Source organism: Scyliorhinus torazame, chromosome 10 (genome assembly GCF_047496885.1).
Source record: "Scyliorhinus torazame isolate Kashiwa2021f chromosome 10, sScyTor2.1, whole genome shotgun sequence".
NCBI classification, from domain to species: domain Eukaryota; kingdom Metazoa; phylum Chordata; class Chondrichthyes; order Carcharhiniformes; family Scyliorhinidae; genus Scyliorhinus; species Scyliorhinus torazame.
In genome coordinates this window covers 64,162,448-64,186,241 of record NC_092716.1, presented here as the reverse complement: position 1 = coordinate 64,186,241, position 23,794 = coordinate 64,162,448, and the positions used below count along the sequence as shown (strand labels likewise).

Sequence of the window (23,794 nt, the reverse complement as noted above, 5' to 3'; positions counted from 1 at the left end):
AAGCAAGGGTCACGGTGGATGGTCAATGAGGTGCGCAGCGAGGTGGCTGCCTTGCAGGCCGCAGCAATGTTGGTCCGTGCCTGGACACCACCCCGGTAACTGGGGATCACCCAAATCCAAGGCACATCCCCTGGTCATTCCCGCTACACCCCCGCAGCCCTGGCAGACCCATGCAGCCATGCCAGCGCAGAACCTGCAGTCCACGGCCATGCCCCTGGGAACTTGGCCTACCTCCTCTCTCTCCCTCAACAGCCACAGCACCTGTTTCCCAATTTCTAACACCACAAGCGAAACTCACCATCGGTAACTCTTCCTGGTGGAGGGGGTGCATCCCGGGATCCCCAGAGAATAACGGATGTGATAAGATAAGCTAAGATAATCGCTTATTGTCACGAGTAGGCTTCAATGAAGTTACTGTGAAAAGCCCCTAGTCGCCACATTCCGGCGCCTGTCCGGGGAGGCTGGAACGGGAATTGAACCGTGCTGCTGGCCTGCCTTGGTCTGCTTTAAAAGCCAGCGATTTAGCCCAGTGAGCTAAACCAGCCCCTAACGTGTCCGTTAATGATATGCCAGTGTCGTTTACTGTTTGTGTCAGATTACTCTGTCCTTTTTATCATTTTTCCCTCCTTTGATCTCACTTGCTGGTGCATGCTCTGTCCCTTTCTGTCGCATTCTGGTTATTATTGCATGTATTGCAACTCTGCACTATTGCCTTGTCCTTATTCTGTAACATTTCCAAATCTCCCCTCACATACTCCCCCATCCTGACCGCCCTGTCTCCACTATTTAGTATAAAGCCCTCCATACAGCCCTAATTAGACTATTAATCAGGGCAGGCAGTTCAGGTGAAGGACATCTCAGTGGTACAGCTCCCTCTTTCTTCAGTACTGATGCCATCCAGTTTGAAGTACAATTATTCCATACAGATGAAATAATAAACACTTATCATGTAAAGAGTTTTGTAGATAAGTGTTCCCTTTATGAATAGATGTTTGGAGGTTACTTTTAAAACTGATGAAAGTAAATAGATGGCAATTAAGAGAGGAATTTTATGGAGGTGATGGGAGTCTCAGCCACTGCTGGAGAGCCGGTGAGAGACACACATTTCCTCCTTTGGGGAAACCCTGACAAATTATGAGCCAATCTGGCAATTTACAAGCCACCAGCGGGCCTTCCATAGGATCAGCAAGCCATGAGGGGGGTGGGGGGGTGAAGTTCCACTTTCCAAGCGCTGCCAGCCAATCAGAGTCCCATTTGTTCAGCAGGGCCACCAGAGAGGCAGTGGCTGGCATCCACACAAGGCCCAGGATCACAGAGCAGTCCAGGTCAGAGGTAAGCAATAGTGGGAGGGATTTTATGGGATGAGGGTTGGCATTAAGGGAAGGGGGTGGTTCTCAATGAACCACTCCCTTCAGATATCGGGCCTCTTTGAATGAGGGACCCCTTAAGAGACAGCAAGCAACCCACCCTGGTTTGCAGTTCATGCTCCCTGTGTGAAAACAGGGACTGGATTCTCCAATAATGGGGCTATGTCCCCACGCCAACGTCTAAACTTTCCTTTAGAAAGTCCTGAGCGATTCTACCTGCAGGGGCCTTGCAGGTCCCCGCAGTGCATCTCGCAGCTGTGGCTGCGGATACAGGACTGCGGGGCGCACTTCTGGTCGGGAATCAGTGCATGCGCACGGCGGCGGATTGCGGCGGCCGCCCCGTGCAATATGGCAGACTCGCACCGGGGACTCGCACCCCCCTCCAGGAACGCGTGCGCCTGCGGATCAGTGCTGCCCGATCGCTCCCCTGGCCGTCCATGACGTCCCCCTCCCCCGGTGAATGATCCCCCCCGCCCCCCACCAGGGAGGCCGTGGACTGAGTCCGCAGTCGCCACCCAGGTTCCCGACGGCCTATACATGGTTAGAACCACGCCGTCGGGAACTCGGCCAGTTGCGCGCAGAGAATCGCGGGGGGGGAGCCTCTATCAATGGCCCACTAGCCGCGTCGCATAGATCACGCACGCGCGTTCCTGAGCGATTCACCAGGGACAGGCCCGGAGAATCGCTTCAGCGGCGCCAGTCACGATTTCCGTGTGAACGCCCATTCTCAGCTCCCGCACCGAACGCAATTTCGGCGCGGGGGTTCGGAGAATCCAGCCGCTGGTTTTTAATACAAGCAACAGTGAGACGAGGTCCTTAATTGGCATTAATGTTCCCTGAAGAGCTTCAATTGGCAGTTAGATGAGAAAAAGCTGCCTGCTAATTAAAACTTGTGAGAAAACAGTCTAAGAATAAAAGGAACCTTGGGCGTCATTCTCCGCCGGCGGGAGTCTCCGTTTTGCCGCCGCCCGGGGGTTTCCCACGGCGTGGGGGTGCCCCACAATGGGAAACCCCATTGACCGGCCGGTGTTACGGAGACTCCCGCCGGCCGGTTGGGGCAGAAATGTGGCGGGGCGGGGAGGAGAATTTCGCCCCTTAAGTGAATGATTATGAATTAACATTCTACCCAGAGCAACTAATTTTATTTAAGGTGTGCATTTTATTTTTGCAAAGACCTGGATGTAAAGATATATCATATGAAAGAACAGCGCTATTTAAATAGATCTCTATCTTTATGCAATTCTGACTAGTCGATAAAAAATTGGATTGGATACTGAAAGATACAGAACTGAATGGTAGGTACTTCGCACAGTTTGTTCACCATTCCTGTGCAAATGGTGCCACATGAAGCTGTTACTGACATTAAGTTATAGGGATATTTCAAACAGTATGTGAGGAGGTGGTGGCGTAGAGGTATTCTCACTTGGCCTGCTCTGAGGACCTGGGTTCAAATCCCGCCACTGCAGATGTTGAAATTTGAATTCAATAAAATTCTGGAATTAAAAGTCTAATGATGACCATGAAACCGCCGTTGTCAATTGTCCTAAAAACCCATCTGGTTCACTAATGCCCTTTAGGGAAGGAAGTCTGCCATCCTTATCTGGCCTGGCCTACATGTGACTCCAGACCCACAGCAAAGTGGTTAACTCTTAACTACCCCCCCGCAAGGGCAATTAGGGATGGGCAATAAATGCTGGCACAGCCTGCGACGCCCACATTCCATGAATTAATTTTTAAAAAGTAATTTGAACAATAGCAATTACTTTTCAGCTTTAATTTAAAAAAGATAATTTGTCAACACAGATTTTCACAACCTCACCTGGGCCAGAAAAGGCGTCTGTTCCCACTCCCAATCTTGCCACTGCCATTTTTGTTGGGTCCTCCCTATTGGAAAGATGGTTGTCCATTTATCATATTCAAATTGAGGTCCAATGATTACGTAAGACCCCAGTGCGGCGTTGAAGCACCAAAGGGTAGAACATGGATGTGGACTTCCGGGTGCGGCGATGACCAGCTGAGTCGCACGTTTCGGCAGCTCCCTGTGAAACGGACTTTTGGGCTCTTGATAGGAGCCCCAACGGCAATTTTGACGGCTAAAAACACTGTGTGGTAAACCAGAAGGGAATCCCCCCTGGATAAGGATGGAAAAAGGAGGAGAAAGTGGCCAGATTGCAGTGGATCCTTTAGAACAGCGGCAAGGAAGGCAAGCAAAAACCAAGATGGCGTCGGAAGGTGGCAGTTTAACATGGGGCCCTGAACAACAAGAGTTCTTGAAATGCTGTGTGGAAGAGATCAAAAAGGAAATGAAGAAAGAGCTGTTGGCCCCGATACTACAGGCGATCGAAGGGCTAAAGGAGGAACAAAAGACCCAGGAGCGGGAGCTTCGGGTCGTGAAGGCAAAGGCAGCCGAGAATGAGGACGACATACGGGGCCAGGTGGTGAAGACGGAGACGCAGGAGGCACATCAGAAACGATGTGTGGAAAGGTTGGAGGCACTGGAAAACAACGCAAGGAGGAACAGCCTGAGGATTCTTGGTCTTCCTGAAGGTGTGGAGGGAGCGGACATCGGGGCATATGTGAGCACGATGTTGCACTCGTTAATGGGAGCGGAGGCCCCGGCGGGTCCGTTGGAGGTGGAGGGAGCATACCGAGTGATGGCGCGAGGACCGAGAGCAGGAGAAATTCCCAGAGCCATAGTGGTGAGATTCCTCCGTTTTAAGGATAGAGAAATGGTCCTTAGATGGGCGAAGAAAACTCGGAGCAGTAAATGGGAGAACGCGGTGATCCGCGTTTATCAAGACTGGAGTGCGGAGGTGGCGAGAAGGAGGGCGAGCTTTAATCGGGCCAAGGCGGTGCTTCATAAAAAGAAGATAAAATTTGGAATGCTGCAACCGGCAAGACTGTGGGTCACATATCGAGGGAGGCACCACTACTTTGAGACGGCGGATGAAGCGTGGACTTTTATTGTGGAAGAAAAACTGGAATGAGCGGGTTATTAAAAAGAACGTTCGAACAAAGTGGTGGGGCGAATGTGGGGGGCAAAGAGGGGTTTTATGTACTAATCCTGCGATGTGGTAACTTTTCTCTCTCCCACAGGTGGTGATGGGGGGAGGAGGGGAGGTGGAGGAGATGGGGCGTTGGCCATTGGGGGGCGGGGCCAAGGGAGAAGCGCGGGCTTGGTTCCCGCGCTATGATAATCATGGCGGGAATAGAGAAGCAGGAAGGAGGGGGCGTCGCACGGTGCGAGCCGAGGTCACGGGTGGAAGCCGAGGTCAGCCAGAGTTTGCTGACTTCTGGGAGCAACATGGGGGGAGTAATTACGCTAGCGGGGGATCTAGCGGGGGGGGGGGGGGGTGGGAGGGGGGAATTACTGGGTTGCTGCTGCTGGGGAGAGGGGGGAGCTGGTATGGGAGAGGATGGGCGGGGGGGCACCGCCTGGGGGAGATACAGCTGCGTGGGAACCGGGTGAGGAGCTGGAAAAAGGTAATGGCTAATCGACAAGGGGGGGGGTAGGAAGCCCCCCAACTCGGCTGATCACGTGGAACGTGAGAGGGCTGAACGGGCCGATAAAGAGGGCACGGGTACTCGCACACCTTAAGAAACTTAAGGCAGATGTGGTTATGTTACAGGAAACGCACCTGAAACTGATAGACCAGGTTAGGCTACGCAAAGGATGGGTGGGCCAGGTGTTCCATTCGGGGCTAGATGTGAAAAACAGGGGGGTGGCTATATTAGTGGGGAAGCGGGTAATGTTCGAGGCAAAGACTATAGTGGCGGATAACGGGGGCAGATACGTGATGGTGAGTGGCAAACTACAGGGGGAGACGGTGGTTTTGGTAAACGTATATGCCCCGAACTGGGATGATGCCAATTTTATGAGGCGGATGCTAGGACGCATTCCAGACCTAGAGATGGGAAAGCTGATAATGGGGGGAGATTTTAATACGGTGTTGGAACCAGGGCTGGATAGGTCGAAGTCCAGGACTGGAAGGAGGCCGGCAGCAGCCAAGGTACTTAAAGATTTTATGGAGCAGATGGGAGGTGTAGACCCGTGGAGATTTAGCAGACCTAGGAGTAAGGAGTTCCCGTTTTTCTCCTATGTCCATAAAGTCTACTCGCGAATAGACTTTTTTGTGCTGGGTAGGGCATTGATCCCGAAGGTGAGGGGAACGGAGTATACGGCTATAGCCATTTCGGATCACGCTCCACACTGGGTGGACTTGGAGATAGGGGAGGAAACAGGAGGGCGCCCACCCTGGAGAATGGACATGGGACTAATGGCAGATGAGGGGGTGTGTCTAAGGGTGAGGGGGTGCATTGAAAAGTACTTGGAACTCAATGATAATGGGGAGGTCCAGGTGGGAGTGGTCTGGGAGGCGTTGAAGGCGGTGGTTAGAGGGGAGCTGATATCAATAAGGGCACATAAAGGGAAGCAGGAGAGTAAGGAACGGGAGCGGTTGCTGCAAGAACTTTTGAGGGTGGACAGACAATATGCGGAAGCACCGGAGGAGGGACTGTACAGGGAAAGGCAAAGGCTACATGTAGAATTTGACTTGCTGACTACAGGCACTGCAGAGGCACAATGGAGGAAGGCACAGGGTGTACAGTACGAATATGGGGAGAAGGCGAGCAGGTTGCTGGCACACCAATTGAGGAAAAGGGGAGCAGCGAGGGAAATAGGGGGAGTGAGGGATGAGGAAGGAGAGATGGAGCGGGGAGCGGAGAGAGTGAATGGAGTGTTCAAGACATTTTATAAAAAATTATATGAAGCTCAACCCCCGGATGGGAGGGAGAGAATGATGGGCTTCTTGGATCGGCTGGAATTTCCCATGGTGGAAGAGCAGGAAAGGGTGGGACTGGGAGCACAGATCGAGGTAGAAGAAGTGGTGAAAGGAATTAGGAACATGCAGGCGGGAAAGGCCCCGGGACCGGATGGATTCCCAGTCGAATTCTATAGAAAATATGTGGACTTGCTCGCCCCGGTACTGACGAGGACCTTTAATGAGGCAAAGGAAAGGGGACAACTGCCCCCGACTATGTCTGAAGCAACGATATTGCTTCTCTTAAAGAAGGAAAAGGACCCGCTACAATGCGGGTCCTATAGACCTATTTCCCTCCTAAATGTAGATGCCAAGGTCCTGGCCAAGGTAATGGCAATGAGAATAGAGGAATGTGTCCCGGGGGTGGTCCACGAGGACCAAACTGGGTTTGTGAAGGGGAGACAGCTGAACACGAATATACGGAGGTTGTTAGGGGTAATGATGATGGCCCCACCAGAGGGAGAAACGGAGATAGTAGTGGCGATGGATGCCGAGAAAGCATTTGATAGAGTGGAGTGGGATTATTTGTGGGAGGTGTTGAGGAGATTTGGTTTTGGAGAGGGGTATGTTAGATGGGTGCAGCTGTTGTATAGGGCCCCAGTGGCGAGCGTGGTCACGAATGGACGGGGATCTGCATATTTTCGGCTCCATAGAGGGACAAGGCAGGGATGCCCTCTGTCCCCATTATTGTTTGCACTGGCGATTGAGCCCCTGGCGATAGCGTTGAGGGGTTCCAAGAAGTGGAGGGGAGTACTTAGGGGAGGAGAAGAGCACCGGGTATCTTTGTATGCGGACGATTTGCTACTATACGTGGCGGACCCGGCGGAGGGGATGCCAGAAATAATGCGGATACTTGGGGAGTTTGGGGATTTTTCAGGGTATAAATTGAACATGGGGAAAAGTGAGTTGTTTGTGGTGCATCCAGGGGAGCAGAGTAGAGAAATAGAGGACCTACCGTTGAGGAAGGTAACAAGGGACTTTCGTTACCTGGGGATCCAGATAGCTAAGAATTGGGGCACATTGCATAGGTTAAATTTAACGCGGTTGGTGGAACAGATGGAGGAGGATTTCAAGAGATGGGATATGGTATCCCTGTCACTGGCAGGGAGGGTGCAGGCGGTTAAGATGGTGGTCCTCCCGAGATTCCTCTTTGTGTTTCAGTGCCTCCCGGTGGTGATCACGAAGGCTTTTTTTAAAAGGATTGAAAAGAGCATCATGGGTTTTGTGTGGGCCGGGAAGACCCCGAGAGTGAGGAAGGGATTCTTACAGCGTAGCAGGGATAGGGGGGGGCTGGCACTACCGAGCCTAAGTGAGTATTATTGGGCCGCTAATATTTCAATGGTGAGTAAGTGGATGGGAGAGGAGGAGGGAGCGGCGTGGAAGAGATTAGACAGGGCGTCCTGTAGGGGGACTAGCCTACAGGCTATGGTGACAGCCCCATTGCCGTTCTCACCGAGGAACTACACCACAAGCCCGGTGGTGGTGGCTACACTGAAGATTTGGGGACAGTGGAGACGGCATAGGGGAAAGACTGGAGCCTTGGGGGGGGTTCCCGATAAGAAACAATCATAGGTTTGCCCCGGGGGGAATGGATGGGGGATATGGAATGTGGCAAAGAGCAGGAATAACGCAACTGAAAGATCTGTTTGTGGATGGGAAGTTCGCGAGTCTGGGAGCGCTGACCGAGAAATATGGGTTGCCCCAAGGGAATGCATTCAGGTATATGCAACTGAGGGCTTTTGCGAGGCAACAGGTGAGGGAATTCCCGCAGCTCCCGACACAAGAGGTGCAGGACAGAGTGATCTCAAAGACATGGGTGGGGGATGGTAAGGTGTCAGATATATATAGGGAAATGAGGGACGAAGGGGAGACTATGGTAGATGAACTAAAAGGGAAATGGGAAGAAGAGCTGGGGGAGGAGATCGAGGAGGGGCTGTGGGCAGATGCCCTAAGCAGGGTAAACTCGTCGTCCTCGTGTGCCAGGCTAAGCCTGATTCAGTTTAAGGTATTACACAGGGCACATATGACTGGAGCACGGCTCAGTAAATTTTTTGGGGTGGAGGATAGGTGTGCGAGGTGCTCGAGAAGCCCAGCGAATCATACCCATATGTTTTGGTCATGCTCGGCACTACAGGGATTTTGGATGGGGGTGACAAAGGTGCTTTCAAAAGTAGTAGGAGTCCGGGTCGAACCAAGCTGGGGGTTGGCTATATTTGGGGTTGCACAAGAGCCGGGAGTGCAGGAGGCGAGAGAGGCCGATGTTTTGGCCTTTGCGTCCCTAGTAGCCCGGCGCAGGATATTGCTAATGTGGAAAGAAGCCAAGCCCCCGGGGGTGGAGACCTGGATAAATGACATGGCGGGGTTTATAAAGCTAGAGCGGATTAAGTTCGTCCTAAGGGGGTCGGCTCAAGGGTTCACCAGGCGGTGGCAACCGTTCGTCGAATACCTCGCAGAAAGATAGACGGAATGGGAAAAAGAAGGCAGCAGCAGCAGCCCAGGATCGGGGGGGAGGGGGTGGGGGGAGGGGGGGGGGGGGGGAGGAGGAACCAGAAGGACTCTCAGGGTTGTTAATATATACTGTACAGTATGTATAGGTTGTTGCCTCAGATAATTATATATTGGACTGTTAAATTATATTTTTGGAGAGTGTTACTTGTGACAAGGCAGTTGCCAATTAGGGCTAGTTTTCATTTTTGTTATTTATTATTTATTCATTTTTTGTTTATAAAATAGGTCATTGTTATTTGTGTTATTATAATATTGTGTAAAGGATGCACAATGTACTGTGTTGGTTGACCAAAAATGTTCAATAAAATATTTAATTAAAAAAAAGAACATGGATGTTGAACACTTCCCTCATTGGCATTAGATGTAGATTGGTCTAACAGTTGTCTTTAAAGGTAATGCTGCAAGCGACAACAAAACTAAATAACAGATTTTTGCAGGGCCAGAGGAGCATGAAAAACCTTCCGGCCTGCTGGCGGCTTGTGAGAATGTTCCTCCAGCTTTGCATTGAACCCCTCAGCTCCCTCCGGCAAGCTATCTGTGAGTGTTGATTTGGTGCTCACAGATGTTATGCAAATGATGCTCAGCCATCAAATTGGCTCAGGCCCCTTACTGAGGAAATCAGGAAATCTGCCCAACATCTGTCCAAGTTCAAACTCACTCTCTCTCTCTCTTTATACATGGGCAGTGTCGGATGCTATTTAACTAGGCTAGTAGAATTGGGGTGAATAATGAAGGTTTTTAAAATTAGAAATCAAAACATGATTTAAAATCATTAAAATAACATTTACAGAATTATTTCAAAGGGTTGCTTGAAATGTTTTGTTCAGGAAACTGAGTTTAAGCTATTCAGCAGTTTAATGACAAATGCTACCACTGGTCACATGCTGTGTTTGGTTTACAAATCCATGGGCGCGATACACCTGAAACATTTCCAAAACGGTTTCAGGCACGTTTGGCGGGGTGTTTCTCCGCGGCGGCAGTGCTGACATTGACACCGTTATTAAATGGCACTAAGCCATTTTTTCCTCCCTGTCACGACCAGACTTAGAAAGATTTCCTGCACTGGGGAGCTGAGCTCACCATCAGGACTGGCTCCTCACAGATCTCTACACCCCCCCCCCTTTCAGGACCCCCCCACTTTCAGGGATACACCCTTCACCCTCCCCCCAATCTTTCTATGATCCCCTCAATCCCCCAAATCCCCCCCTTTTCATGGGCATGGCTCCCCCCAGGCCTCAACCTCTGGCAGTGACAGATTGGCGGTGCCAGGGGAAGTGCCAGGGTACTACCCTGCCCTCTCCCCAACCACTCTGGGGTTTCTAATGGCCTGCAAGACCCCCCCCCCAATCATGCCTGGTCCACGATTGTGGAAACCTGTGCTAAATGGCATCCCATTGCAGGTGCAACAGTTGAATCCCGGGTGCCGTGTGAATATGGCATCCGGAAATTTAAATGAGCCAAATGGCTTATTTAAATAACACTATCTGTGCTGGCTGTGATCCAGAATGTGCGAGCGTCGTGGGTTGATGACGCGGGTTTCCCGCCCGGTGCGGAGCCTGATTTGGGGTTTTCCTGCGATTCACCTGTCGAGGCAGTGGGAAAATTCAGCTCCATGTGCCATGAGCTTCCCAATGTACATGATGTTCACGTGCATATAGACACTGATACCCAAGAGACTGTGTAAATATGTTGAGTTTATAGGTTGCGTCTTCACTTCTTAGACTTAATTTTGAATCAGGTTTATAAGTGAATGTCTGCAGTGTCTGGCAACCATATGTATCTGACCCAGAGCTATCAACCACATAACCATGCCTTCAGTCAGGCCACCTATTTCCAACTCCATAACATTACCTGTCTCTACCCCTGTCCAGCTGAACTGCTGCCAAAAACCCTCACAATGCTTTTGGTACCTTGCAATTTCAATATCCTAGCCAGCTTAACTAGATGGATTGAGTTGCCACTGACTGTCTCTTCACAGATGGTCTGTACATTTTTTGTCAGAAGATTAGCTCCTTGGGTGCCAAAGAAACTTTGTTTTCTGGCTCTTACTACTGTCATCGTTATTTCCACTGCAGCTTCTGAGAATCTTGGTGCCTTAACCATGACAGACCCCATTGATGTAGCTGCGCTTTCTGCTATCGCTTGTGGCATATCCCCATTTGAATGCTGTGCTATGGGTTGAGGCCATTTCAGCTACTGCAGCCTTTAAACCATTGCAGTCTGCCCCAGTCTGCCTCTTCCTAGTAGCACAGCCCCAGGCAGTGAGAAAACCTCACCCCCCACACTCAATTAAAAGTACACTCAGGATCAGAAGGCCTTTGGGAGTCCCACTTTACGGGAACATGCAGTCCATAGCCTCAGTTCCTTTGGATACTTTTCAGATAGGCCCACGTAAATATATTCTGACCTGGTCAATTTACCAGGAAGGATTAAGGATCGCATTTTCATTTTTTGTTATTGGTCAGTGTTGCATATGCCTATAAGCGATAACAGCATGCCAATGTAGTGTAAAGGTGTTTGGCAGAGCAAGGGTTAATGTGGGACTGGAGAACAGTACTGCCAATGGAATGATCTGGAGAGTCACATGATAGTAGGCAGTAGCGAAGAGCCAGCATGGTGGCAGAAGTCATGATTGGTGGTACCTGGGATGTGTACTTAACCATGGGTTAATGATAAATGGTTTATGTTTAAGCGCACAAGTCTCCACAACTCTTGTTGAGACACTAAACAAGCCTTTACAACAGTCAGGAAGGAGTTGAATTTAATAAAGGACCACTGGTTTGAATCTCTTGTATTTTCCTTTTTATAATGCCGAGCATTAAATGGATGGGGGAAATTAATGGACCTAGTATTGCACAATACTTACTGGTTGTGATTCTCCAGCCTCATCGCGCTCTCGCTTGAACGAAACGAGGCTGGTGAATAGCGGGAGAGGTGGAAAGCGAGAACCCCAGTGGACACCAAACCGTTTGCAATGCAACCGGCCCGCTCCCGTCGGCAAAATCGGGATCCCGCCGTCGCATGGCGAGAAACAAATTATCATCACTTAAGCTCCATTTCCATACGATTAACAGGAGCCACCCCACATCCAACAGCCTCCCATGATCCAGCAGCCTCCCCAACAAGTGGTCACGCCAGTGGCCATTAGTACTCCTTTTGGCGGATGGGCTGCTGCGGGAGCCGAGGAGGTGAGTAGCCATCTTCGCTCGCAGGTAGTGAGCCTGGGGACACTGGGCTAGCTGCCCCTGTGCTCGGAGGGGAAGGGGGGGGGGGATCGGGGGGGTGCAGCTCCAGTTAGGGTGGGCCGCCATGGGGGGCCGGGGTTATCGGGGCTGGGGGGAATCTGTAGGAGGGGAGTGTTGGGGGATGTGAGAGGGTCTGCCATACCAACCCCTGGACCGTGTGCTCCCATACAGGGGGCCGGAAGGACCTGTTCCGGGTGTTGGCAAGCCCAGTGGATACTCACCTTTGCAGCGTGCACCGACCTCCACATTGGTGACTGCTCTGTTCCCGGCCACGCCATAACCTTGAGGGCCTCTTCCTCGATTGCCATGGTGATTCTTATGTCTGGCACCCCTCGCCAGTCTGGGCCCCTCACAATCTGGCAATTGTGGGAGAGCCTCTCCTGCGGAGACTCAGAGAGGGCATCGTTAGACGGTCTGGTTCACATTGGTGGTGGTGAGGTGGGGGGGGGGGGGGGGGGGGGGTGAAGGGAGGATTATGGAGATGGGAGGTTTGGGGTGAAAGGTGGGGGAGGGAGAGTGGTGAAGGGAGGGTTGGAGGTCAAATGGAGGGTTGGGGAGGGGGCTGGCCCGTGGGGAGGTGGGGGGTTTTGGGGGGGGTTTGTCAACTCACCCGTGCTGCAAGGTGTAGGTCGTTGACTTTCTTGCGGCACTAGAGGCCAGTCCTTCTGTTCATGCCCTGGGACTCACTCTCTGGGACCGTTTGGGAACAGGACAACTCTCCTGGCCTCCACTGCATCTAGGAACCTCCCCAGGTCCGTGTCACCAAACCTTGGGGCCGATCATCTTGGCGCCATGGCTGCGAGCTGAATGGAGATAGTTGTGCAAGGGCTGTTTAAGTGCTGCTTGACCTTGTTAGTGGGGGGTGGGGTCAGGGAGGGAGCTGACGAGCTCGGTCCCGACAAATCGGCTGGTGAATCTTCATTTGCGGTATGAAGCCTGTGGATCGTCGTTAAGTGGACCAATTAATGATAAATAGCTTTGCCGGCCTCGCCGGGACGAGCGCCGGGAACCTCGCAGCGGTTCCCGCTCGCTACCACACTTAGAAACCTTTCTGGAGAATCATGCCCAATTAGTATTTTAAAAGCTGCAAAAGGCATCTCAGGCTTGGATTAAATTCAAATGCAATGTGTTTTAGTGTCAGACTTGGCTTTCCAATGTGGTGCAGAATGCTGAAAAAAAAAATCTGAAAATGTGCTAAAGGTGCATTAGCAGTAGAAACAATTCATGGCACCGTCCTGTTTGTAAAACATGGTGGAGTGAGCTGACTATAGTCAAACCAATCCAAACAATGAAGGGACACGCAGACTGCAATGGATAATGTGTATTTATTTTACACTCAAGGCCATCTGCTTTATTTACACTTACCTGCACATTGTTACATCAATATATGTTTTAGAAATAGCTTTTGGAGGTGTGAGATGTCAAGTGATTCACACAAAGCATTTCAAGGCAATCCTTCACAAGCAATTCAGGCAAAGAAGAAGAAGCAATCATTTTAAAATAAATCCATCATTTGCCCAGTCTTATAAACTATTCAGGGCAGGAATTTCCTCGGAGCCGAACCATTCACACACATAAACAGGTTTTGTGTCGCATTTTTGATGAGATTAGAGAGTAGGAATGGGAACAGCTCTGAGAACGTTTCTGGGCTTTTGTGCCGTAGGAATATAGAAAATAGGAGCAACAGTCAGTCATTCGGCCCTTCGAGCCTGGTCTGCCATTCATTATCAGCTTCTGAACGTATAGGGCGAAATTTATATCTTCACCACCTGAATGTTGAGCATCGTCTGGGCAGAGAGCAGAAAGAAAATCAGGGAGTGAGGTACACATCACCCCTGACAGAACTTTGCATTAGCTTCTACAGAAGGAAAATCAGACAGGCCAATCACTAGCCTTTGATCCTGTAAATAACCCCCATGAGACCCACGGGGACGACCCTATGATCTCCCATGGTATTCGTGGAATATGAGCTTCCCCGCTAGGGGAGGAGGCCTAACAGTGGGGCTTGTTGAATCGGATAGATAAAAGCGGGCCAGGATTGGAACCGGCATCTTCGGTTGGTCCCGGCTGGGACTGGATGTACTGTCCGCTGTGTCCCAGCCTTGCATTTCTTTAACTGAACAAAAGTTTGAGTTTAAGCCTTCCCGGGACTCCTGTGAATATTATTGATCTGCTCCTCCAGATTTTCTACCTCCAGTCCAAGCAATGCTCAATATTCAGGCGTTATGATGGAAATCTACTTCATACATAGAATTATACATAGAAAATAGAAGTAGAAGGAGGCCATTCAGCCCTTCGATCCTGCTCTGCAATTCATTATAATTATGACTGATCATCAAGTTCAAGATCCTGATCCTGCCATCCCCCTATATCCCTTGATCCCTTTAACCCCGAGAGCTATATCTTCTTGAAATTACACAATGTTTTGGCCTCAGCTACTTTTTGTGGTAGTCAAGTCCACAGATTCACCACTCTCTGGGTGAAGAAACTTCTCCTCACCTCAGTCCTAAATGGTACCCCTTATCCTCAAACTATGACCCTTAGTTCTGGACTCCCCCAGGGATGCTTTAAGATTCTGTATGCTGCTTTTGTGAAGAAACAGGGAAAGACAACACAATTATAAAAATAGCTTTGAAATACATTGACTGTTCACAGAAAGAGAGCAATATGTTGTTGAATTTCCACACTGCTGAGATTTGGAGCATATATATATATATTTTTGCTTATTCGTTCTTGGGATGTGGGAGTCGCTGACTGGGCCAGCATTTGTTGCCCATCCGAATTGCCCTTGAATTGAATGGCCTTGCTAGGCCATTTCAGCGAGAGCAGTTAAGTGTCAACCGCATCTCTGTGTGGGGTCTGGAGATACATGTTGGCCAGAATGGGTAAGGATAGCAGATTTCCTTCCCTGAAACCAGATGGGTTTTTACGACAATCAGCAATGGTTTCATGGTCCAGATTTTTATTGAATTCAAATTTCACCATCTGCTATGGTAGGATTCAAAGCCAGGACCCCAGGGCACTACCCTGGATCTCTGGATTACTAGTCCAGCGACAATACCACTACGCCATCGCCTCCTCATATATATACCTGGGGCGAGGAGAGTGAGAGTGTGCTGGCTGACTTATTTGGTATTCCGTAATCATTCTTACACAATGTACAAAGCAGAAATTATTTCCAAATGTATGGCCATAATCTGAAGGGGATTGTTCTCATTGTCCTCATCAAGAATGGGTTCGGTTGCTTGCTTTACCCATAGAACATATGCAATAAAAGATCAGCAAATAAAAACAAAGCTGTTCTGTAAAAGGGCCATTTAGACCCAAAACGTTAACTCTGTTTCTCTCCACAGATGCTGTCAGACCTGCTAAGTTTATCCAGCATTTCTGTTTTCATTTCAATAAAAGACAAGCATGTTCTGGCCTCTCAGGAATATATGCATGAAGCTGCATTACTGGACATTTTTGTTGTTGTAAAATAATTTAAGAATATTGGATTAGGCCTGTCTTTCTCCTTACTTTAGAGATGGGAGAGGAGAAGAAAGGCTGAATGTGAGGCAAGTTCACTTGCATTCGAAATGGAATGGCCTTCCCTGACCATCACCTCACCGCTGTTGCATAGAATTTAAGTGCATGTAACTGGGAGCTACTGAGGGCGATTGTCTGTGCAAATTTCACCATGGAGACAGTGGGTGCGATCCAACGGCCATGCTGCGCTGGAAAAGCAGCTCGTCTTGGTGCAGTGTGGCCGATGAAAGCCGAGAGACCCGCTCCTGGCACCTTGTCAGTGCCACCTAGGTGCCAGCCTGATGTTGCCAAGGTGTTCATGTGGCACTGCCAGCAAGCATGGGTACTGCTAGGGTGCCAGGTTGGCACTGCCAGGGGATCAGAGGCCTCCAGCTGCATGCCCATTGGGCAGGACGGTAACAGTGCCACCTGGGCACCCTGGCAGTGCCACCTGGGCATCCTGGCAGTGCCACCTGGGCACCTGGCAGTACCTGCCTGGCACCTTGTCAGTGCCAACTGGGTGGCAGCTGACATAGGCACTGCCAGAGTGCCAGGTTGGCACTGTCAATGGGCCAAACTGGCATTTTTAACATGTGAGCGTGTTGGGCCGGGGTGCCTGGCGTGGGTGTTGGGGGGGGGGGCAGCTGGGGACTCTCCCATAGTAGTGATCATGGTGGGGGGAAGGAAGGAATCGTTTTGGGGGCCTCAGAGATCGGGACACAATTTAAAAATGCCGTCCCAATCTCTCGCTACACTGGGGAGTTCCAGCGAGCGGATCTCCCCAAAGTCCAAAACAGGACTGCACATTCCCCGTTCAGGCACCTTATACAATGCGAATTACGTTGAATAGCCATGTGTTTCTCGGCACTGCGAACGGCAGGAAACACACGGCTAAACACGCTCACTAGGGGACTTTGTTCCCTTTGAGGTGAATTGCGACCAGCAACGTTCTTTTGCCATCTGCAGGAACCTGACCTGCAGACAGTTTGAGGAGCGGGACATTAAAATGTCTGTGGAGCTGACTGTCACATCTCAGGCTCCTTCCAAGGTGAATCACAAATCAATCCCAAAGACACTAATGTATTAAATAGTTGCTGATACATTGTTTACCTTAATCCTTTATCACGTTCCCCATAGAAAACCAGCAGTCGAGGCAGAGCATTGCAATTCTTTCTAAAGAGCAGGACATTATTGATGCTACTCATGTGACCATCAGTGCTTTTACACACACCACCGCATTCAATATTCTCATTGCTATTGATCACAAATATAAAAATTTGCAGGTGAATGCCCATTTCCTGGACAGCAATTATAATGCCTTTATTCTTCAGCAATCCTCTGTGCTTGCATTATTTGAAGGAAATGCCAGATTAGAAAGAAAAGTAAAGGAATTGAGCGATTTTCACATCCACAGATGTCTCAAAGCATTTTACAGCCAATGAAGTACTTCTGAAATGTAGTTACTGTGGCAATGTTGGAAATATGGCAACCAATTTGCACACAGCAAACTTCCTGGGACAGCATCATGATAATAAGCTGGCAATCTATTTTTACCCTGATATTTGCTGAAGGATAAATACTGATTAGGACACCAGGGATAACTCCCCTGTTCTTTTTTGATATTCTGAGCCAGAGGCCGGATTTCTCCAGTTGTTGCAATTCACTTTTCCTGCTGGCAACGTAACCCTGCCCATGGGTTTCCCGGCAGTGTGATGTGGTTACAGTGGAATATCCCACTGATAAGTGGCGGGAAGGTAGAATCCCGCTGCCAGCGAACGGTGTGCGGCCGAGAAACACGCGGCTGGCAGACCAGAGAATCCAGCCTCAAATCTCTTACACCCATCAGTGAGAGCAAACAGCGCTTTGGCTTACCACATCATGCAAAATATGGCACCTTTAGCAGTGCAGGATTACCTCAGTACTGCACTGAAGTGTCAGCCTGAAGTAGGAGTTGAACCCAAAACATTTGACTCTGCAATTGGGCAGATAATGAAAGGAAATAAGCCAAATACATCATAGGATATATTTTCCCAATTTAGAGCTTTAACAACAGGGATGACTGTGGGCCCCATGTATTGAGTATTCCTAACGTCTTTAGGGGGAATCCATTGGCGGGATTCTTCAGTCCCCAGCCACGTGTTTCTCGGTGGCATGTTGTTCGCTGGTGGTAACATTCTCTCTTCCCGCCGCTTGTCAATGGGATTTCCCATTGAAGCCACCCCATGCCTGCCACCTGGAAACTTGCGGATGGGGGTGCACTGCAAGTGGGAAAACAGAATCCCAACAGCTGGAGAATTCCGGCCAAGAAGTCCAAAGACTGGTACAAGAACCAAAGAGAACCTGTAAAATGTTTAAGCAATTATACTGGACCCCTGTGGGTCTGCGTACACTATAATTTTCTTTTCAACCTTGCCACCTCTCTTGTTTCAAAGAACAATACAGCACAGGAACAGGCCCTTCGGCCCTCCAATCCTGTACCGGTCATGATACCAACCTTAGCCAAAACCCTCAGCACTTCTTTGTGCCGTATCCCTCTATACCCATCCTATTCATGTGTTTGTCAAGATGCAAAGAAAGAACAAAGAACAATACAGCACAGGAACAAAGTTTCCTTACTACATATCTTTTTGATTAGACATTTTGATATTTCTCATAAAATAGCTCATGAAGCACTTTAGAACTTTTTTCTACATTAACGTGCAAATTATTTTGTCAAGGCAGGATGGAAGGGGATGGATGGATTGACGACAGGGCAGAGAAGGCTAGAATGATGAAACAAGGTGGGGAAACTGATGTGGAAGAGCAGAGGAGAGAGCCCAGGCCTGGAGTAAGGAGCAATGTGAGACAGGTGTCATGGTAGCACAGTGGTTAGCACAGTTGCTTCGCAGCTCCAGAATCCCAGGTTCGGTTCCCGGCTTGGGTCACTGTCTGTGCGGAGTCTGCACGTTCTCCCTGTGTCTGTGTCAGTTTTCTCCGGATGCTCCGGTTTCCTCCCACAGTCCAAAGATGTGCAGGTTAGGTGGAGTGGCCATGATAAATTGCCCTAAGGTTAAGTGGGGTTACTGGGTTACGGGATAGGGTGGAGGTGTGGGTTTAATTAGGGCGCTCTTTCCAAGGTCTGGTGCAGACTCGATGGGCTGAATGGCCTCCTTCTGCACTGTAAATTCTATGATTCTATGAATGGGAGGCAAGAAGAAGGAAGAGGAAGATGGAAGAGAGGGATGGAGATGATATGTTGGGGAAAGGGCAGCATGGTAGCACAGTGGTTAGCACTGTTGCTTCACAGCTCCAGGGTCCCAGGTTTGATTTCTGGCTTGGGTCACTGTCTGGGCAGTGTCTGCACGTTCTCCCCGTGTCTGCGTGAGTTTCCTCCAGGTGCTCCCACAGTCCAAAGATGTGCAGGTTATGCTAAATTGCCCTTGTTGTCCAAAAAGGTGGGGTTACTGGGTTACGGGGATAGGGTGGAGGCGTGGGCTTGAGTAGGGTGTTCCTTCCAAGGGCCAGTGCAGATTCGATGGGCCGAATGGCCTCCTTTTGCACTGTAAATTCTATGATTTACGATTCTAAGAAAGTGGAAGGAGGAGAAGCGAAGGAATGGGGTCGATGGGAAAGGGGAGAGGCATAAATGATGTGCAGAGGAAAGGGGAAGGACAAAAGAGGAGTAAGTGATGGATGAAAAGATGGAGGGGGGGGATGAAAAGGAAGGGGGAGGAGAGAAATTCAAACCTGGAGGGACGAAACATAAAAACTTAAAAAATATATCTGAATTTTGAAAATTTAAAAATCAACAGCAATTGTACTTAAAAGAAAAATAAACACACAGCGGTGGCAGCCATGCTGGCAAAGACCGCTCAGCACGTCACTGAAGAGGAACTTACAATGCGTCATATTTACTTTGGCATGTCGAATGCAGACATTAGGATCCATAATGATAAAATATTGACACAAAACCTGTGGCAGGAGCATAGCAACAATGAAGTAGTGCATCAGGAGGTGCAATCTAGCATTTCTTGTCATATATCTATGGATAGAATTCTAGTTTATAACATAAACTGTTTTTATTTAGCTGGAACATGTATGGTTTCGTCCAAGATTTCAAAGAGGGAACAGTACTGATGTACAAGATGTTCTCTCTTTTTCTTTACATTGGAATAAGCCAAGGAGAAGTGTGAACACAATGGATTTTCTAACAATCCCTTTATAATACCATCACCTTTTCTGTAAAGGGAGATTTGAACTGTAGGTGCTGCCTTTCAAATATATGATTAAAGAAGCAGTGGCGTAACCTTGAAATTATTTAATTACATTTTTCATGCTGAAAAGGAGATGTAAGCCATAATAGGTTGTTAATTAAAAGACAGTTTTCATGTGGCAATGGGAGCACTTACTCTTTTTTTTTTCTTCCTTCTCTATTGATGATGCAGGGCCCGAGAAATGGAAAAAGAAGAAAACATTGAAGAAATTCCTGCAGAGTCGCAGCTGTTCCATCTTCCAGCCTCCTGATTTGTGGCCTTCTCATTAGGCTACAAAAGGACAGCCACATTCGCAATGCCAGCAGACCTTTAATTGCTCATTCTATCTGTCCCTGTTTAGTGCTTTCACCCTGCAGAGAAAAAGACATTTAAAGATTACTGAGGCAGGATTGTAATGAAGTGGATACCTCTTTTTCTATCCTTTAGCCAACAGCAACAGAAGGGATACTAATTAGAGGATGAATTATTGGCTTCCCATGGTGAACTACAGGGGTATTAAAATGAGAATGGTTTCTCATTTGCCTCTTAGCTGGGCACTATGCAGCAGAGAAATATATTTTTATTAAGGTTTATTACTAAAATCAACACTTTGACTCAATTACAATAATGTGCACTTTCGACTTTTAATAGTGTCGTACTAGCAGTTATATTAATTTTACCCAAAATTCTAACTCTTTACCTTTGGTTTAACTTACCTCAGAGATGCGATGTCATGGTTTTAATTTGATATCTTCTATTTTTTGTGCAGTAGCTGATGGGAATTTATAGTGGATGGGGGAGAAAAACTTATGATTCCAGCTGAACCTTTCAGCAAAAATGCCCAAATCCATCCCCAGACCAACTCTGAGAATTCGGGAACTATAAGGAAATGACCAGCATTTCTTTAATCGGATGTGGTAGTTGTTCACTTTATGGTTCCCATATGTGAATATCATTAAATCAGCCTTTATTTAGATTCCTGGAATAAAACATTTAATTTTATTATATTATGTTAATAGGGTGGATAAAATTGATAGAGGAGCAATTATATAGTTCCCCAAATTTAAATACATCCTTAGAAACAACACAAAATGATTTTCACAAATCAGATTAAAATTATGCTTTGCTAAATGTTTGTTTGTTGCTTTGCAAAATCACCTAAATTTGACGTGATCAGTAATCTGTTTATTTTGCCCAAGTAAGACAACAACATTTTGCAGAGTAACATTAAAACTGAAGTTATTAAATAGATGATTTATTCATTATGAGGATTTAAAGAATTCCGCACCACTCTGTGTCTCTTATGTTTAACTTGAGAGCTTAAGTGGCTTTGAAATATGATTGCAAATGCTGAAAATGTTAAATGAAAATAGAAGATACTATTCATGCAGCAATTAGTCCAGCAATGTCTGAACATAAAAGATGGTGGGCGGGGTGAGTGGCACAAAATCCCACAGCTCTTCTAGCACTTGTTTGGCAGGAGTGTGGTGGAATGGTCAGGAATTAGTCTGGGATATGGTTACACTACGATCTGGTCTCTCCACCAATTTCTACATGGCCTTAGTAGGAAGTGTATCCTAATTCGGTAGGCCATTTCCAGGGTTGTGACCCGAGCGACAGTAGGAAAAGCATCCTGCTGACCTGCGAGTGGACCTCACCTGGGGTCCAGATCTGGAGCATGGCTTAGACCCTCCACAATGATTTGTTTCGACATTTTAGAGCTAATGGTCCAATGCTGGGATAATTTCAGGGAGAAATCTGGCACCACTGGAGGGAAGCTGAATGCCCCCCTCATGTTGCAAACTTTGGAGTACAGCACCTCAGCTCATTGGCAAGTGGATTCCCATTAACCAGGATTGGTAGCCTGTGGACTTTCTATTCCTGGTTAACGTTTCAGATGGAGACCTTTGATAAGGAGATAAAGATCTACTCCGATTCCACAAGGACCAAACAAGACTTAGAGTTTCTTTATTTGTCCGGTTTATTCATCCAAGTATATGTGAGGGAACTCATATCCATCCACGATGGAGCACAGGTTCCCCGAAAATCTACAAAACCACCGTTTTATACTAATACACAGAAAGTGATATTTTTAATTTTCACCAACCTCATCAAATTACACACTGGTATTCTTTTTTTTTAATTTAGAGCAGCCAATTATTTGTTTTCAAATTAAGGGGCAATTTAGCGTGGCCAATCCACCTAACCTTCACATCTTTGGGTTGTGGGGGTGAAATCCATGCAGACATGGGGAGAATGTGCAAACGCCACACGGACAGTGACCCAGGGTCAGGATTCGAACCCAGGTCCTCTGCACCGCAGTCCCAGTGCTAACCACTGTGCTACATGTCGCCCTACACACTGGTATTCTGATATCTCAGCCCAATTATGTCTCATTACCAGGTTGTTTCATTACATTCCAAGTAAGTACATGTGATTATATTATCCAATCACTGTTAATATTACGTTGTCCAATCACTACTAAGGCACACATACATTGTAGCACGTGACTACCTGTGGCTAATCCCACGCACTTCTCTGTCCTGTTTGCTGTTCAAATTTCTTTTAACCCCTACAACCTTTCATAAGAATTGGAAATTCCCTCACTGGGTCTACATTGAAGATATTAGCCGGCTTTTCTTTCCATTCACAGATATTGGTGCACCTGCTGTAGTTCGCCATCTTCAGGCGTTGACTAATGTTGACTCAGTTCAAAGGGTAAATTTTACAGATTATACACATTTGAACACTTCATCCTCCAAAACATGGCACAAAATATATTTTCACTGGCATATATACGCTGGGGTGACCGCACAGGATTAAAGAATATGCGGAAGCAATGGGAAAATAAACATTCTTGTTGTAGATAGCTACATTTTCCCAATATGGCACATGGCCAGCTGTGCATATATCAGATCTGAATTGAACTTGCAATGAGCTATACAATCATTTTGCTGCAGTATGTTGTATGTTGTAGCTACCTACATTTTAAAAACAGATTAATAAAAGCAATACTTCTTTACAAATGGGAATTCTCAACTATCATGGGATAGACATCAAATAGGATATGGAAAGGAATTCCTAAACTCACCCATTTTGAGATTGTTCATATGCCTGTCAAGTTATTTAAAATAATGCATCACGGGGGGAAAAATAGCAGCAATCATGAATTCAAATGCAGAGTTTGCAGGAAGTGGCGTCTTATAAGTAGAAATATCAAAACAGCAGCATTATCAGGCATAAACATTTTACAGTAATAGTTGTAAAAAGAAACGAGATAAAGAAGGTATATATATCATAAAAATGTTTTCACTTACGATCATAACACAACAAAATGTTAGCACATTAAGAAGATTTAAGATCTGAACTTGAAGTATTTTATATTGTCACATAAATCTTGTAAATATGAGCATCTACCCAATAATCTTTGCTGTTATTTTGAGGGAAAGTCTTGTCAAGTAATTTTTGTTGCACAAGCCACAAATCATTCTTTAGTCATATGTTGCATGCTTATATATTCAATGCTATTTTTCCCCCAGGATCTATGTAGTGAGTACAACAGACTCGCATCTTATTGCGGCCCTATCAATTACATCATCCCAGTCATAAACTTTTTCATATATAGCAAAATTGCCTGAGGCTGTCACTTGATCATCCTCCAATATCAGACAAATTACTATAGAAGCACCATATGAACCAAATGGGAATACAATCATGCTTCAAAGCTTAGAGCAATGTGCATGTTAAAGAACACACATTAGAATGGGAGTGAAATCATAGATCATTCATTTTAATTACTCTTCCTGATATTGCTATTGTGCTTCTTGAGCCATTTGAGTAGGAATAGCATTTTTAAACAAGTGATCAATGTAAGTGTTTAAGAGTTGTCCAAGCATATAGAAATAATGGCAATTAAATAATCTATTTTTGTCAATTATTTGGAATAATTTCTCCATCATCAAGGAAATATAGAAACAACAATAGTTATCAAAGTTTTTATTTCAAACTTACATTGCATCACCCTCAGGAAGCAGTAACTGTCACCTGTCAGGTAGGTACGGGAATATGTTCAGCTAAGTAAGGCCTGAGCCCACTGCTAATTAAACCCTTAGAAT

At 47.4% G+C, this 23,794-nt stretch overlaps 1 protein-coding gene across 3 annotated transcripts in view; it reads left to right on the top strand.

The window, feature by feature from the left end:
- Positions 1–23,455, top strand: part of LOC140430611 (uncharacterized) — an 896,055-nt gene extending 872,600 nt beyond the window's left edge. For all 3 annotated transcript variants that reach the window (XM_072518210.1, XM_072518208.1, XM_072518209.1), the window contains one exon: positions 19,872–23,455. The gene's annotated coding sequence lies outside the window, so the exon portion shown is untranslated. The remainder of the gene's footprint in view (positions 1–19,871) is intronic.
- Positions 23,456–23,794: the final 339 nt, after the last annotated feature.